This window comes from Apostichopus japonicus, chromosome 8 (genome assembly GCF_037975245.1).
Source record: "Apostichopus japonicus isolate 1M-3 chromosome 8, ASM3797524v1, whole genome shotgun sequence".
Classification (NCBI taxonomy): domain Eukaryota; kingdom Metazoa; phylum Echinodermata; class Holothuroidea; order Aspidochirotida; family Stichopodidae; genus Apostichopus; species Apostichopus japonicus.
Window position 1 is genome coordinate 38,188,563 of NC_092568.1, and position 16,329 is coordinate 38,204,891.

The window sequence follows — 16,329 nt, forward strand, 5'->3', positions numbered from 1 at the left end:
AGCATATACGCCCGGATATGATTGCCCCGATGACTGACGCACGCACGCACACTCACCGTACTGAGAGTCTGAAGCTAGCTACGTTCGTCCGACTTGTGAACAAACCTCTTAACATAGTGTTCGTACGCTGCTCATGGGAAGCCTAAAGTGGTCTAAAATTGCCTCAATCGACCTAATTTCTGCATCACATTTACTTCCCTTTGTGTACTCCGACATCCAAGCCACAAAAAACGAGAGATTTTGTTTGAGAACATATCAAGAAAGATGTTCTCCTGTTTCTTTTCGGCACTTTTCCTGAGGGAGAACACTCGTGCAGCGTGCATGCATGCGGAATGATATATAGCCCTAATGATACACTTGTCTCGAATTAAAGGGAGCTGGAGAAAAACTTGTGATTGCAATGACAGGACACAACAATAGTGGTATATCATGGCAAGTCAATGTCTTCAACGGTGGTGGTGGTGGGGGGGGGGGTTTGGGAGGGGGAAAAACTTTTCATAACAATGACAGGATAAAACAATAGTGACAAAGAAATAAAGAAAGAAAGGGGTGCGGTTGTGGGTGAGGAAAAATGAAAAAGTCTACGGCACCTAGTATTCCCAGGCGGTCACCCATCCAAGTACTGACTAGGCTCGACGCTGCTTGACTTCGGTGATCGGACGAGAACCGGTATATTCAACGTGATATGGTCGTAGACATTAGAAAGATGAAATTTAAGCTTTTTATACCCGCCCGCCCCGAGACTTATTTTGCAAAGTTGAATATTCAACTCTAGACCACCTATATGGTTACTTATCCCATTAAACTAAACAATGTACATTGTGTTATATGACTTGAGAAGCTATATGGTAGCATATACGCCCGGATATGATTGCCCCGATGACTGACGCACGCACGCACACTCACCGTACTGAGAGTCTGAAGCTAGCTACGTTCGTCCGACTTGTGAACAAACCTCTTAACATAGTGTTCGTACGCTGCTCATGGGAAGCCTAAAGTGGTCTAAAATTGCCTCAATCGACCTAATTTCTGCATCACATTTACTTCCCTTTGTGTACTCCGACATCCAAGCCACAAAAAACGAGAGATTTTGTTTGAGAACATATCAAGAAAGATGTTCTCCTGTTTCTTTTCGGCACTTTTCCTGAGGGAGAACACTCGTGCAGCGTGCATGCATGCGGAATGATATATAGCCCTAATGATACACTTGTCTCGAATTAAAGGGAGCTGGAGAAAAACTTGTGATTGCAATGACAGGACACAACAATAGTGGTATATCATGGCAAGTCAATGTCTTCAACGGTGGTGGTGGTGGGGGGGGGGGGGGTTTGGGAGGGGGGAAAAACTTTTCATAACAATGACAGGATAAAACAATAGTGACAAAGAAATAAAGAAAGAAAGGGGTGCGGTTGTGGGTGAGGAAAAATGAAAAAGTCTACGGCACCTAGTATTCCCAGGCGGTCACCCATCCAAGTACTGACTAGGCTCGACGCTGCTTGACTTCGGTGATCGGACGAGAACCGGTATATTCAACGTGATATGGTCGTAGACATTAGAAAGATGAAATTTAAGCTTTTTATACCCGCCCGCCCCGAGACTTATTTTGCAAAGTTGAATATTCAACTCTAGACCACCTATATGGTTACTTATCCCATTAAACTAAACAATGTACATTGTGTTATATGACTTGAGAAGCTATATGGTAGCATATACGCCCGGATATGATTGCCCCGATGACTGACGCACGCACGCACACTCACCGTACTGAGAGTCTGAAGCTAGCTACGTTCGTCCGACTTGTGAACAAACCTCTTAACATAGTGTTCGTACGCTGCTCATGGGAAGCCTAAAGTGGTCTAAAATTGCCTCAATCGACCTAATTTCTGCATCACATTTACTTCCCTTTGTGTACTCCGACATCCAAGCCACAAAAAACGAGAGATTTTGTTTGAGAACATATCAAGAAAGATGTTCTCCTGTTTCTTTTCGGCACTTTTCCTGAGGGAGAACACTCGTGCAGCGTGCATGCATGCGGAATGATATATAGCCCTAATGATACACTTGTCTCGAATTAAAGGGAGCTGGAGAAAAACTTGTGATTGCAATGACAGGACACAACAATAGTGGTATATCATGGCAAGTCAATGTCTTCAACGGTGGTGGTGGTGGGGGGGGGGGGGTTTGGGAGGGGGAAAAACTTTTCATAACAATGACAGGATAAAACAATAGTGACAAAGAAATAAAGAAAGAAAGGGGTGCGGTTGTGGGTGAGGAAAAATGAAAAAGTCTACGGCACCTAGTATTCCCAGGCGGTCAACCCATCCAAGTACTGACTAGGCTCGACGCTGCTTGACTTCGGTGATCGGACGAGAACCGGTATATTCAACGTGATATGGTCGTAGACATTAGAAAGATGAAATTTAAGCTTTTTATACCCGCCCGCCCCGAGACTTATTTTGCAAAGTTGAATATTCAACTCTAGACCACCTATATGGTTACTTATCCCATTAAACTAAACAATGTACATTGTGTTATATGACTTGAGAAGCTATATGGTAGCATATACGCCCGGATATGATTGCCCCGATGACTGACGCACGCACGCACACTCACCGTACTGAGAGTCTGAAGCTAGCTACGTTCGTCCGACTTGTGAACAAACCTCTTAACATAGTGTTCGTACGCTGCTCATGGGAAGCCTAAAGTGGTCTAAAATTGCCTCAATCGACCTAATTTCTGCATCACATTTACTTCCCTTTGTGTACTCCGACATCCAAGCCACAAAAAACGAGAGATTTTGTTTGAGAACATATCAAGAAAGATGTTCTCCTGTTTCTTTTCGGCACTTTTCCTGAGGGAGAACACTCGTGCAGCGTGCATGCATGCGGAATGATATATAGCCCTAATGATACACTTGTCTCGAATTAAAGGGAGCTGGAGAAAAACTTGTGATTGCAATGACAGGACACAACAATAGTGGTATATCATGGCAAGTCAATGTCTTCAACGGTGGTGGTGGTGGGGGGGGGGGGGTTTGGGAGGGGGAAAAACTTTTCATAACAATGACAGGATAAAACAATAGTGACAAAGAAATAAAGAAAGAAAGGGGTGCGGTTGTGGGTGAGGAAAAATGAAAAAGTCTACGGCACCTAGTATTCCCAGGCGGTCACCCATCCAAGTACTGACTAGGCTCGACGCTGCTTGACTTCGGTGATCGGACGAGAACCGGTATATTCAACGTGATATGGTCGTAGACATTAGAAAGATGAAATTTAAGCTTTTTATACCCGCCCGCCCCGAGACTTATTTTGCAAAGTTGAATATTCAACTCTAGACCACCTATATGGTTACTTATCCCATTAAACTAAACAATGTACATTGTGTTATATGACTTGAGAAGCTATATGGTAGCATATACGCCCGGATATGATTGCCCCGATGACTGACGCACGCACGCACACTCACCGTACTGAGAGTCTGAAGCTAGCTACGTTCGTCCGACTTGTGAACAAACCTCTTAACATAGTGTTCGTACGCTGCTCATGGGAAGCCTAAAGTGGTCTAAAATTGCCTCAATCGACCTAATTTCTGCATCACATTTACTTCCCTTTGTGTACTCCGACATCCAAGCCACAAAAAACGAGAGATTTTGTTTGAGAACATATCAAGAAAGATGTTCTCCTGTTTCTTTTCGGCACTTTTCCTGAGGGAGAACACTCGTGCAGCGTGCATGCATGCGGAATGATTATAGCCCTAATGATACACTTGTCTCGAATTAAAGGGAGCTGGAGAAAAACTTGTGATTGCAATGACAGGACACAACAATAGTGGTATATCATGGCAAGTCAATGTCTTCAACGGTGGTGGTGGTGGGGGGGGGGGGGTTTGGGAGGGGGAAAAACTTTTCATAACAATGACAGGATAAAACAATAGTGACAAAGAAATAAAGAAAGAAAGGGGTGCGGTTGTGGGTGAGGAAAAATGAAAAAGTCTACGGCACCTAGTATTCCCAGGCGGTCACCCATCCAAGTACTGACTAGGCTCGACGCTGCTTGACTTCGGTGATCGGACGAGAACCGGTATATTCAACGTGATATGGTCGTAGACATTAGAAAGATGAAATTTAAGCTTTTTATACCCGCCCGCCCCGAGACTTATTTTGCAAAGTTGAATATTCAACTCTAGACCACCTATATGGTTACTTATCCCATTAAACTAAACAATGTACATTGTGTTATATGACTTGAGAAGCTATATGGTAGCATATACGCCCGGATATGATTGCCCCGATGACTGACGCACGCACGCACACTCACCGTACTGAGAGTCTGAAGCTAGCTACGTTCGTCCGACTTGTGAACAAACCTCTTAACATAGTGTTCGTACGCTGCTCATGGGAAGCCTAAAGTGGTCTAAAATTGCCTCAATCGACCTAATTTCTGCATCACATTTACTTCCCTTTGTGTACTCCGACATCCAAGCCACAAAAAACGAGAGATTTTGTTTGAGAACATATCAAGAAAGATGTTCTCCTGTTTCTTTTCGGCACTTTTCCTGAGGGAGAACACTCGTGCAGCGTGCATGCATGCGGAATGATATATAGCCCTAATGATACACTTGTCTCGAATTAAAGGGAGCTGGAGAAAAACTTGTGATTGCAATGACAGGACACAACAATAGTGGTATATCATGGCAAGTCAATGTCTTCAACGGTGGTGGTGGTGGGGGGGGGGGGGGTTGGGAGGGGGAAAAACTTTTCATAACAATGACAGGATAAAACAATAGTGACAAAGAAATAAAGAAAGAAAGGGGTGCGGTTGTGGGTGAGGAAAAATGAAAAAGTCTACGGCACCTAGTATTCCCAGGCGGTCACCCATCCAAGTACTGACTAGGCTCGACGCTGCTTGACTTCGGTGATCGGACGAGAACCGGTATATTCAACGTGATATGGTCGTAGACATTAGAAAGATGAAATTTAAGCTTTTTATACCCGCCCGCCCCGAGACTTATTTTGCAAAGTTGAATATTCAACTCTAGACCACCTATATGGTTACTTATCCCATTAAACTAAACAATGTACATTGTGTTATATGACTTGAGAAGCTATATGGTAGCATATACGCCCGGATATGATTGCCCCGATGACTGACGCACGCACGCACACTCACCGTACTGAGAGTCTGAAGCTAGCTACGTTCGTCCGACTTGTGAACAAACCTCTTAACATAGTGTTCGTACGCTGCTCATGGGAAGCCTAAAGTGGTCTAAAATTGCCTCAATCGACCTAATTTCTGCATCACATTTACTTCCCTTTGTGTACTCCGACATCCAAGCCACAAAAAACGAGAGATTTTGTTTGAGAACATATCAAGAAAGATGTTCTCCTGTTTCTTTTCGGCACTTTTCCTGAGGGAGAACACTCGTGCAGCGTGCATGCATGCGGAATGATATATAGCCCTAATGATACACTTGTCTCGAATTAAAGGGAGCTGGAGAAAAACTTGTGATTGCAATGACAGGACACAACAATAGTGGTATATCATGGCAAGTCAATGTCTTCAACGGTGGTGGTGGTGGGGGGGGGGGGTTGGGAGGGGGAAAAACTTTTCATAACAATGACAGGATAAAACAATAGTGACAAAGAAATAAAGAAAGAAAGGGGTGCGGTTGTGGGTGAGGAAAAATGAAAAAGTCTACGGCACCTAGTATTCCCAGGCGGTCACCCATCCAAGTACTGACTAGGCTCGACGCTGCTTGACTTCGGTGATCGGACGAGAACCGGTATATTCAACGTGATATGGTCGTAGACATTAGAAAGATGAAATTTAAGCTTTTTATACCCGCCCGCCCCGAGACTTATTTTGCAAAGTTGAATATTCAACTCTAGACCACCTATATGGTTACTTATCCCATTAAACTAAACAATGTACATTGTGTTATATGACTTGAGAAGCTATATGGTAGCATATACGCCCGGATATGATTGCCCCGATGACTGACGCACGCACGCACACTCACCGTACTGAGAGTCTGAAGCTAGCTACGTTCGTCCGACTTGTGAACAAACCTCTTAACATAGTGTTCGTACGCTGCTCATGGGAAGCCTAAAGTGGTCTAAAATTGCCTCAATCGACCTAATTTCTGCATCACATTTACTTCCCTTTGTGTACTCCGACATCCAAGCCACAAAAAACGAGAGATTTTGTTTGAGAACATATCAAGAAAGATGTTCTCCTGTTTCTTTTCGGCACTTTTCCTGAGGGAGAACACTCGTGCAGCGTGCATGCATGCGGAATGATATATAGCCCTAATGATACACTTGTCTCGAATTAAAGGGAGCTGGAGAAAAACTTGTGATTGCAATGACAGGACACAACAATAGTGGTATATCATGGCAAGTCAATGTCTTCAACGGTGGTGGTGGTGGGGGGGGGGGGTTGGGAGGGGGAAAAACTTTTCATAACAATGACAGGATAAAACAATAGTGACAAAGAAATAAAGAAAGAAAGGGGTGCGGTTGTGGGTGAGGAAAAATGAAAAAGTCTACGGCACCTAGTATTCCCAGGCGGTCACCCATCCAAGTACTGACTAGGCTCGACGCTGCTTGACTTCGGTGATCGGACGAGAACCGGTATATTCAACGTGATATGGTCGTAGACATTAGAAAGATGAAATTTAAGCTTTTTATACCCGCCCGCCCCGAGACTTATTTTGCAAAGTTGAATATTCAACTCTAGACCACCTATATGGTTACTTATCCCATTAAACTAAACAATGTACATTGTGTTATATGACTTGAGAAGCTATATGGTAGCATATACGCCCGGATATGATTGCCCCGATGACTGACGCACGCACGCACACTCACCGTACTGAGAGTCTGAAGCTAGCTACGTTCGTCCGACTTGTGAACAAACCTCTTAACATAGTGTTCGTACGCTGCTCATGGGAAGCCTAAAGTGGTCTAAAATTGCCTCAATCGACCTAATTTCTGCATCACATTTACTTCCCTTTGTGTACTCCGACATCCAAGCCACAAAAAACGAGAGATTTTGTTTGAGAACATATCAAGAAAGATGTTCTCCTGTTTCTTTTCGGCACTTTTCCTGAGGGAGAACACTCGTGCAGCGTGCATGCATGCGGAATGATATATAGCCCTAATGATACACTTGTCTCGAATTAAAGGGAGCTGGAGAAAAACTTGTGATTGCAATGACAGGACACAACAATAGTGGTATATCATGGCAAGTCAATGTCTTCAACGGTGGTGGTGGTGGGGGGGGGGGGGGGGGTTGGGAGGGGGAAAAACTTTTCATAACAATGACAGGATAAAACAATAGTGACAAAGAAATAAAGAAAGAAAGGGGTGCGGTTGTGGGTGAGGAAAAATGAAAAAGTCTACGGCACCTAGTATTCCCAGGCGGTCACCCATCCAAGTACTGACTAGGCTCGACGCTGCTTGACTTCGGTGATCGGACGAGAACCGGTATATTCAACGTGATATGGTCGTAGACATTAGAAAGATGAAATTTAAGCTTTTTATACCCGCCCGCCCCGAGACTTATTTTGCAAAGTTGAATATTCAACTCTAGACCACCTATATGGTTACTTATCCCATTAAACTAAACAATGTACATTGTGTTATATGACTTGAGAAGCTATATGGTAGCATATACGCCCGGATATGATTGCCCCGATGACTGACGCACGCACGCACACTCACCGTACTGAGAGTCTGAAGCTAGCTACGTTCGTCCGACTTGTGAACAAACCTCTTAACATAGTGTTCGTACGCTGCTCATGGGAAGCCTAAAGTGGTCTAAAATTGCCTCAATCGACCTAATTTCTGCATCACATTTACTTCCCTTTGTGTACTCCGACATCCAAGCCACAAAAAACGAGAGATTTTGTTTGAGAACATATCAAGAAAGATGTTCTCCTGTTTCTTTTCGGCACTTTTCCTGAGGGAGAACACTCGTGCAGCGTGCATGCATGCGGAATGATATATAGCCCTAATGATACACTTGTCTCGAATTAAAGGGAGCTGGAGAAAAACTTGTGATTGCAATGACAGGACACAACAATAGTGGTATATCATGGCAAGTCAATGTCTTCAACGGTGGTGGTGGTGGGGGGGGGGGGGGGGGGGTTGGGAGGGGAAAAACTTTTCATAACAATGACAGGATAAAACAATAGTGACAAAGAAATAAAGAAAGAAAGGGGTGCGGTTGTGGGTGAGGAAAAATGAAAAAGTCTACGGCACCTAGTATTCCCAGGCGGTCACCCATCCAAGTACTGACTAGGCTCGACGCTGCTTGACTTCGGTGATCGGACGAGAACCGGTATATTCAACGTGATATGGTCGTAGACATTAGAAAGATGAAATTTAAGCTTTTTATACCCGCCCGCCCCGAGACTTATTTTGCAAAGTTGAATATTCAACTCTAGACCACCTATATGGTTACTTATCCCATTAAACTAAACAATGTACATTGTGTTATATGACTTGAGAAGCTATATGGTAGCATATACGCCCGGATATGATTGCCCCGATGACTGACGCACGCACGCACACTCACCGTACTGAGAGTCTGAAGCTAGCTACGTTCGTCCGACTTGTGAACAAACCTCTTAACATAGTGTTCGTACGCTGCTCATGGGAAGCCTAAAGTGGTCTAAAATTGCCTCAATCGACCTAATTTCTGCATCACATTTACTTCCCTTTGTGTACTCCGACATCCAAGCCACAAAAAACGAGAGATTTTGTTTGAGAACATATCAAGAAAGATGTTCTCCTGTTTCTTTTCGGCACTTTTCCTGAGGGAGAACACTCGTGCAGCGTGCATGCATGCGGAATGATATATAGCCCTAATGATACACTTGTCTCGAATTAAAGGGAGCTGGAGAAAAACTTGTGATTGCAATGACAGGACACAACAATAGTGGTATATCATGGCAAGTCAATGTCTTCAACGGTGGTGGTGGTGGGGGGGGGGGGGGTTGGGAGGGGGGAAAAACTTTTCATAACAATGACAGGATAAAACAATAGTGACAAAGAAATAAAGAAAGAAAGGGGTGCGGTTGTGGGTGAGGAAAAATGAAAAAGTCTACGGCACCTAGTATTCCCAGGCGGTCACCCATCCAAGTACTGACTAGGCTCGACGCTGCTTGACTTCGGTGATCGGACGAGAACCGGTATATTCAACGTGATATGGTCGTAGACATTAGAAAGATGAAATTTAAGCTTTTTATACCCGCCCGCCCCGAGACTTATTTTGCAAAGTTGAATATTCAACTCTAGACCACCTATATGGTTACTTATCCCATTAAACTAAACAATGTACATTGTGTTATATGACTTGAGAAGCTATATGGTAGCATATACGCCCGGATATGATTGCCCCGATGACTGACGCACGCACGCACACTCACCGTACTGAGAGTCTGAAGCTAGCTACGTTCGTCCGACTTGTGAACAAACCTCTTAACATAGTGTTCGTACGCTGCTCATGGGAAGCCTAAAGTGGTCTAAAATTGCCTCAATCGACCTAATTTCTGCATCACATTTACTTCCCTTTGTGTACTCCGACATCCAAGCCACAAAAAACGAGAGATTTTGTTTGAGAACATATCAAGAAAGATGTTCTCCTGTTTCTTTTCGGCACTTTTCTGAGGGAGAACACTCGTGCAGCGTGCATGCATGCGGAATGATATATAGCCCTAATGATACACTTGTCTCGAATTAAAGGGAGCTGGAGAAAAACTTGTGATTGCAATGACAGGACACAACAATAGTGGTATATCATGGCAAGTCAATGTCTTCAACGGTGGTGGTGGTGGGGGGGGGGGTTGGGAGGGGGAAAAACTTTTCATAACAATGACAGGATAAAACAATAGTGACAAAGAAATAAAGAAAGAAAGGGGTGCGGTTGTGGGTGAGGAAAAATGAAAAAGTCTACGGCACCTAGTATTCCCAGGCGGTCACCCATCCAAGTACTGACTAGGCTCGACGCTGCTTGACTTCGGTGATCGGACGAGAACCGGTATATTCAACGTGATATGGTCGTAGACATTAGAAAGATGAAATTTAAGCTTTTTATACCCGCCCGCCCCGAGACTTATTTTGCAAAGTTGAATATTCAACTCTAGACCACCTATATGGTTACTTATCCCATTAAACTAAACAATGTACATTGTGTTATATGACTTGAGAAGCTATATGGTAGCATATACGCCCGGATATGATTGCCCCGATGACTGACGCACGCACGCACACTCACCGTACTGAGAGTCTGAAGCTAGCTACGTTCGTCCGACTTGTGAACAAACCTCTTAACATAGTGTTCGTACGCTGCTCATGGGAAGCCTAAAGTGGTCTAAAATTGCCTCAATCGACCTAATTTCTGCATCACATTTACTTCCCTTTGTGTACTCCGACATCCAAGCCACAAAAAACGAGAGATTTTGTTTGAGAACATATCAAGAAAGATGTTCTCCTGTTTCTTTTCGGCACTTTTCCTGAGGGAGAACACTCGTGCAGCGTGCATGCATGCGGAATGATATATAGCCCTAATGATACACTTGTCTCGAATTAAAGGGAGCTGGAGAAAAACTTGTGATTGCAATGACAGGACACAACAATAGTGGTATATCATGGCAAGTCAATGTCTTCAACGGTGGTGGTGGTGGGGGGGGGGGTTGGGAGGGGGAAAAACTTTTCATAACAATGACAGGATAAAACAATAGTGACAAAGAAATAAAGAAAGAAAGGGGTGCGGTTGTGGGTGAGGAAAAATGAAAAAGTCTACGGCACCTAGTATTCCCAGGCGGTCACCCATCCAAGTACTGACTAGGCTCGACGCTGCTTGACTTCGGTGATCGGACGAGAACCGGTATATTCAACGTGATATGGTCGTAGACATTAGAAAGATGAAATTTAAGCTTTTTATACCCGCCCGCCCCGAGACTTATTTTGCAAAGTTGAATATTCAACTCTAGACCACCTATATGGTTACTTATCCCATTAAACTAAACAATGTACATTGTGTTATATGACTTGAGAAGCTATATGGTAGCATATACGCCCGGATATGATTGCCCCGATGACTGACGCACGCACGCACACTCACCGTACTGAGAGTCTGAAGCTAGCTACGTTCGTCCGACTTGTGAACAAACCTCTTAACATAGTGTTCGTACGCTGCTCATGGGAAGCCTAAAGTGGTCTAAAATTGCCTCAATCGACCTAATTTCTGCATCACATTTACTTCCCTTTGTGTACTCCGACATCCAAGCCACAAAAACGAGAGATTTTGTTTGAGAACATATCAAGAAAGATGTTCTCCTGTTTCTTTTCGGCACTTTTCCTGAGGGAGAACTCGCTGCAGCGTGCATGCATGCGGAATGATATATAGCCCTAATGATACACTTGTCTCGAATTAAAGGGAGCTGGAGAAAAACTTGTGATTGCAATGACAGGACACAACAATAGTGGTATATCATGGCAAGTCAATGTCTTCAACGGTGGTGGTGGTGGGGGGGGGGGTTGGGAGGGGGAAAAACTTTTCATAACAATGACAGGATAAAACAATAGTGACAAAGAAATAAAGAAAGAAAGGGGTGCGGTTGTGGGTGAGGAAAAATGAAAAAGTCTACGGCACCTAGTATTCCCAGGCGGTCACCCATCCAAGTACTGACTAGGCTCGACGCTGCTTGACTTCGGTGATCGGACGAGAACCGGTATATTCAACGTGATATGGTCGTAGACATTAGAAAGATGAAATTTAAGCTTTTTATACCCGCCCGCCCCGAGACTTATTTTGCAAAGTTGAATATTCAACTCTAGACCACCTATATGGTTACTTATCCCATTAAACTAAACAATGTACATTGTGTTATATGACTTGAGAAGCTATATGGTAGCATATACGCCCGGATATGATTGCCCCGATGACTGACGCACGCACGCACACTCACCGTACTGAGAGTCTGAAGCTAGCTACGTTCGTCCGACTTGTGAACAAACCTCTTAACATAGTGTTCGTACGCTGCTCATGGGAAGCCTAAAGTGGTCTAAAATTGCCTCAATCGACCTAATTTCTGCATCACATTTACTTCCCTTTGTGTACTCCGACATCCAAGCCACAAAAAACGAGAGATTTTGTTTGAGAACATATCAAGAAAGATGTTCTCCTGTTTCTTTTCGGCACTTTTCCTGAGGGAGAACACTCGTGCAGCGTGCATGCATGCGGAATGATATATAGCCCTAATGATACACTTGTCTCGAATTAAAGGGAGCTGGAGAAAAACTTGTGATTGCAATGACAGGACACAACAATAGTGGTATATCATGGCAAGTCAATGTCTTCAACGGTGGTGGTGGTGGGGGGGGGGGGTTGGGAGGGGGAAAAACTTTTCATAACAATGACAGGATAAAACAATAGTGACAAAGAAATAAAGAAAGAAAGGGGTGCGGTTGTGGGTGAGGAAAAATGAAAAAGTCTACGGCACCTAGTATTCCCAGGCGGTCACCCATCCAAGTACTGACTAGGCTCGACGCTGCTTGACTTCGGTGATCGGACGAGAACCGGTATATTCAACGTGATATGGTCGTAGACATTAGAAAGATGAAATTTAAGCTTTTTATACCCGCCGCCCCGAGACTTATTTTGCAAAGTTGAATATTCAACTCTAGACCACCTATATGGTTACTTATCCCATTAAACTAAACAATGTACATTGTGTTATATGACTTGAGAAGCTATATGGTAGCATATACGCCCGGATATGATTGCCCCGATGACTGACGCACGCACGCACACTCACCGTACTGAGAGTCTGAAGCTAGCTACGTTCGTCCGACTTGTGAACAAACCTCTTAACATAGTGTTCGTACGCTGCTCATGGGAAGCCTAAAGTGGTCTAAAATTGCCTCAATCGACCTAATTTCTGCATCACATTTACTTCCCTTTGTGTACTCCGACATCCAAGCCACAAAAAACGAGAGATTTTGTTTGAGAACATATCAAGAAAGATGTTCTCCTGTTTCTTTTCGGCACTTTTCCTGAGGGAGAACACTCGTGCAGCGTGCATGCATGCGGAATGATATATAGCCCTAATGATACACTTGTCTCGAATTAAAGGGAGCTGGAGAAAAACTTGTGATTGCAATGACAGGACACAACAATAGTGGTATATCATGGCAAGTCAATGTCTTCAACGGTGGTGGTGGTGGGGGGGGGGGTTGGGAGGGGGAAAAACTTTTCATAACAATGACAGGATAAAACAATAGTGACAAAGAAATAAAGAAAGAAAGGGGTGCGGTTGTGGGTGAGGAAAAATGAAAAAGTCTACGGCACCTAGTATTCCCAGGCGGTCACCCATCCAAGTACTGACTAGGCTCGACGCTGCTTGACTTCGGTGATCGGACGAGAACCGGTATATTCAACGTGATATGGTCGTAGACATTAGAAAGATGAAATTTAAGCTTTTTATACCCGCCCGCCCCGAGACTTATTTTGCAAAGTTGAATATTCAACTCTAGACCACCTATATGGTTACTTATCCCATTAAACTAAACAATGTACATTGTGTTATATGACTTGAGAAGCTATATGGTAGCATATACGCCCGGATATGATTGCCCCGATGACTGACGCACGCACGCACACTCACCGTACTGAGAGTCTGAAGCTAGCTACGTTCGTCCGACTTGTGAACAAACCTCTTAACATAGTGTTCGTACGCTGCTCATGGGAAGCCTAAAGTGGTCTAAAATTGCCTCAATCGACCTAATTTCTGCATCACATTTACTTCCCTTTGTGTACTCCGACATCCAAGCCACAAAAAACGAGAGATTTTGTTTGAGAACATATCAAGAAAGATGTTCTCCTGTTTCTTTTCGGCACTTTTCCTGAGGGAGAACACTCGTGCAGCGTGCATGCATGCGGAATGATATATAGCCCTAATGATACACTTGTCTCGAATTAAAGGGAGCTGGAGAAAAACTTGTGATTGCAATGACAGGACACAACAATAGTGGTATATCATGGCAAGTCAATGTCTTCAACGGTGGTGGTGGTGGGGGGGGGGGGTTGGGAGGGGGAAAAACTTTTCATAACAATGACAGGATAAAACAATAGTGACAAAGAAATAAAGAAAGAAAGGGGTGCGGTTGTGGGTGAGGAAAAATGAAAAAGTCTACGGCACCTAGTATTCCCAGGCGGTCACCCATCCAAGTACTGACTAGGCTCGACGCTGCTTGACTTCGGTGATCGGACGAGAACCGGTATATTCAACGTGATATGGTCGTAGACATTAGAAAGATGAAATTTAAGCTTTTTATACCCGCCCGCCCCGAGACTTATTTTGCAAAGTTGAATATTCAACTCTAGACCACCTATATGGTTACTTATCCCATTAAACTAAACAATGTACATTGTGTTATATGACTTGAGAAGCTATATGGTAGCATATACGCCCGGATATGATTGCCCCGATGACTGACGCACGCACGCACACTCACCGTACTGAGAGTCTGAAGCTAGCTACGTTCGTCCGACTTGTGAACAAACCTCTTAACATAGTGTTCGTACGCTGCTCATGGGAAGCCTAAAGTGGTCTAAAATTGCCTCAATCGACCTAATTTCTGCATCACATTTACTTCCCTTTGTGTACTCCGACATCCAAGCCACAAAAAACGAGAGATTTTGTTTGAGAACATATCAAGAAAGATGTTCTCCTGTTTCTTTTCGGCACTTTTCCTGAGGGAGAACACTCGTGCAGCGTGCATGCATGCGGAATGATATATAGCCCTAATGATACACTTGTCTCGAATTAAAGGGAGCTGGAGAAAAACTTGTGATTGCAATGACAGGACACAACAATAGTGGTATATCATGGCAAGTCAATGTCTTCAACGGTGGTGGTGGTGGGGGGGGGGGGTTGGGAGGGGGAAAAACTTTTCATAACAATGACAGGATAAAACAATAGTGACAAAGAAATAAAGAAAGAAAGGGGTGCGGTTGTGGGTGAGGAAAAATGAAAAAGTCTACGGCACCTAGTATTCCCAGGCGGTCACCCATCCAAGTACTGACTAGGCTCGACGCTGCTTGACTTCGGTGATCGGACGAGAACCGGTATATTCAACGTGATATGGTCGTAGACATTAGAAAGATGAAATTTAAGCTTTTTATACCCGCCCGCCCCGAGACTTATTTTGCAAAGTTGAATATTCAACTCTAGACCACCTATATGGTTACTTATCCCATTAAACTAAACAATGTACATTGTGTTATATGACTTGAGAAGCTATATGGTAGCATATACGCCCGGATATGATTGCCCCGATGACTGACGCACGCACGCACACTCACCGTACTGAGAGTCTGAAGCTAGCTACGTTCGTCCGACTTGTGAACAAACCTCTTAACATAGTGTTCGTACGCTGCTCATGGGAAGCCTAAAGTGGTCTAAAATTGCCTCAATCGACCTAATTTCTGCATCACATTTACTTCCCTTTGTGTACTCCGACATCCAAGCCACAAAAAACGAGAGATTTTGTTTGAGAACATATCAAGAAAGATGTTCTCCTGTTTCTTTTCGGCACTTTTCCTGAGGGAGAACACTCGTGCAGCGTGCATGCATGCGGAATGATATATAGCCCTAATGATACACTTGTCTCGAATTAAAGGGAGCTGGAGAAAAACTTGTGATTGCAATGACAGGACACAACAATAGTGGTATATCATGGCAAGTCAATGTCTTCAACGGTGGTGGTGGTGGGGGGGGGGGGGTTGGGAGGGGGAAAAACTTTTCATAACAATGACAGGATAAAACAATAGTGACAAAGAAATAAAGAAAGAAAGGGGTGCGGTTGTGGGTGAGGAAAAATGAAAAAGTCTACGGCACCTAGTATTCCCAGGCGGTCACCCATCCAAGTACTGACTAGGCTCGACGCTGCTTGACTTCGGTGATCGGACGAGAACCGGTATATTCAACGTGATATGGTCGTAGACATTAGAAAGATGAAATTTAAGCTTTTTATACCCGCCCGCCCCGAGACTTATTTTGCAAAGTTGAATATTCAACTCTAGACCACCTATATGGTTACTTATCCCATTAAACTAAACAATGTACATTGTGTTATATGACTTGAGAAGCTATATGGTAGCATATACGCCCGGATATGATTGCCCCGATGACTGACGCACGCACGCACACTCACCGTACTGAGAGTCTGAAGCTAGCTACGTTCGTCCGACTTGTGAACAAACCTCTTAACATAGTGTTCGTACGCTGCTCATGGGAAGCCTAAAGTGGTCTAAAATT

General features: G+C 44.0%; 19 non-coding genes across 19 annotated transcripts; all 19 read right to left on the bottom strand.

Annotated features, from left to right (window-relative positions):
* Positions 1 to 578: 578 nt before the first annotated feature.
* Positions 579 to 697, bottom strand: LOC139972291 (5S ribosomal RNA). Its single transcript, XR_011794724.1, has one exon. It is a non-coding gene; the product is annotated as a 5S ribosomal RNA (ribosomal RNA).
* A 735-nt stretch (positions 698 to 1,432) lies between these two features.
* On the bottom strand, positions 1,433 to 1,551 carry LOC139972293 (5S ribosomal RNA). The gene has a single exon (XR_011794726.1). It is a non-coding gene; the product is annotated as a 5S ribosomal RNA (ribosomal RNA).
* A 733-nt stretch (positions 1,552 to 2,284) lies between these two features.
* On the bottom strand, positions 2,285 to 2,404 carry LOC139972665 (5S ribosomal RNA). Its single transcript, XR_011795073.1, has one exon. It is a non-coding gene; the product is annotated as a 5S ribosomal RNA (ribosomal RNA).
* A 733-nt stretch (positions 2,405 to 3,137) lies between these two features.
* Positions 3,138 to 3,256, bottom strand: LOC139972295 (5S ribosomal RNA). The gene has a single exon (XR_011794727.1). It is a non-coding gene; the product is annotated as a 5S ribosomal RNA (ribosomal RNA).
* A 732-nt stretch (positions 3,257 to 3,988) lies between these two features.
* Positions 3,989 to 4,107, bottom strand: LOC139972296 (5S ribosomal RNA). Its single transcript, XR_011794728.1, has one exon. It is a non-coding gene; the product is annotated as a 5S ribosomal RNA (ribosomal RNA).
* A 733-nt stretch (positions 4,108 to 4,840) lies between these two features.
* LOC139972297 (5S ribosomal RNA) lies at positions 4,841 to 4,959 on the bottom strand. The gene has a single exon (XR_011794729.1). It is a non-coding gene; the product is annotated as a 5S ribosomal RNA (ribosomal RNA).
* Positions 4,960 to 5,690: 731 nt separating this feature from the next.
* Positions 5,691 to 5,809, bottom strand: LOC139972298 (5S ribosomal RNA). Its single transcript, XR_011794730.1, has one exon. It is a non-coding gene; the product is annotated as a 5S ribosomal RNA (ribosomal RNA).
* Positions 5,810 to 6,540: 731 nt separating this feature from the next.
* LOC139972300 (5S ribosomal RNA) lies at positions 6,541 to 6,659 on the bottom strand. The gene has a single exon (XR_011794732.1). It is a non-coding gene; the product is annotated as a 5S ribosomal RNA (ribosomal RNA).
* Positions 6,660 to 7,395: 736 nt separating this feature from the next.
* On the bottom strand, positions 7,396 to 7,514 carry LOC139972301 (5S ribosomal RNA). The gene has a single exon (XR_011794733.1). It is a non-coding gene; the product is annotated as a 5S ribosomal RNA (ribosomal RNA).
* A 737-nt stretch (positions 7,515 to 8,251) lies between these two features.
* Positions 8,252 to 8,370, bottom strand: LOC139972302 (5S ribosomal RNA). Its single transcript, XR_011794734.1, has one exon. It is a non-coding gene; the product is annotated as a 5S ribosomal RNA (ribosomal RNA).
* A 734-nt stretch (positions 8,371 to 9,104) lies between these two features.
* On the bottom strand, positions 9,105 to 9,223 carry LOC139972303 (5S ribosomal RNA). Its single transcript, XR_011794735.1, has one exon. It is a non-coding gene; the product is annotated as a 5S ribosomal RNA (ribosomal RNA).
* Positions 9,224 to 9,952: 729 nt separating this feature from the next.
* Positions 9,953 to 10,071, bottom strand: LOC139972304 (5S ribosomal RNA). The gene has a single exon (XR_011794736.1). It is a non-coding gene; the product is annotated as a 5S ribosomal RNA (ribosomal RNA).
* Positions 10,072 to 10,801: 730 nt separating this feature from the next.
* Positions 10,802 to 10,920, bottom strand: LOC139972307 (5S ribosomal RNA). The gene has a single exon (XR_011794738.1). It is a non-coding gene; the product is annotated as a 5S ribosomal RNA (ribosomal RNA).
* A 728-nt stretch (positions 10,921 to 11,648) lies between these two features.
* On the bottom strand, positions 11,649 to 11,767 carry LOC139972308 (5S ribosomal RNA). Its single transcript, XR_011794739.1, has one exon. It is a non-coding gene; the product is annotated as a 5S ribosomal RNA (ribosomal RNA).
* A 731-nt stretch (positions 11,768 to 12,498) lies between these two features.
* LOC139972309 (5S ribosomal RNA) lies at positions 12,499 to 12,617 on the bottom strand. The gene has a single exon (XR_011794740.1). It is a non-coding gene; the product is annotated as a 5S ribosomal RNA (ribosomal RNA).
* Positions 12,618 to 13,346: 729 nt separating this feature from the next.
* Positions 13,347 to 13,465, bottom strand: LOC139972310 (5S ribosomal RNA). The gene has a single exon (XR_011794741.1). It is a non-coding gene; the product is annotated as a 5S ribosomal RNA (ribosomal RNA).
* Positions 13,466 to 14,196: 731 nt separating this feature from the next.
* Positions 14,197 to 14,315, bottom strand: LOC139972311 (5S ribosomal RNA). The gene has a single exon (XR_011794742.1). It is a non-coding gene; the product is annotated as a 5S ribosomal RNA (ribosomal RNA).
* A 731-nt stretch (positions 14,316 to 15,046) lies between these two features.
* LOC139972312 (5S ribosomal RNA) lies at positions 15,047 to 15,165 on the bottom strand. The gene has a single exon (XR_011794743.1). It is a non-coding gene; the product is annotated as a 5S ribosomal RNA (ribosomal RNA).
* Positions 15,166 to 15,897: 732 nt separating this feature from the next.
* LOC139972313 (5S ribosomal RNA) lies at positions 15,898 to 16,016 on the bottom strand. Its single transcript, XR_011794744.1, has one exon. It is a non-coding gene; the product is annotated as a 5S ribosomal RNA (ribosomal RNA).
* Between the last annotated feature and the right edge of the window lie 313 nt (positions 16,017 to 16,329).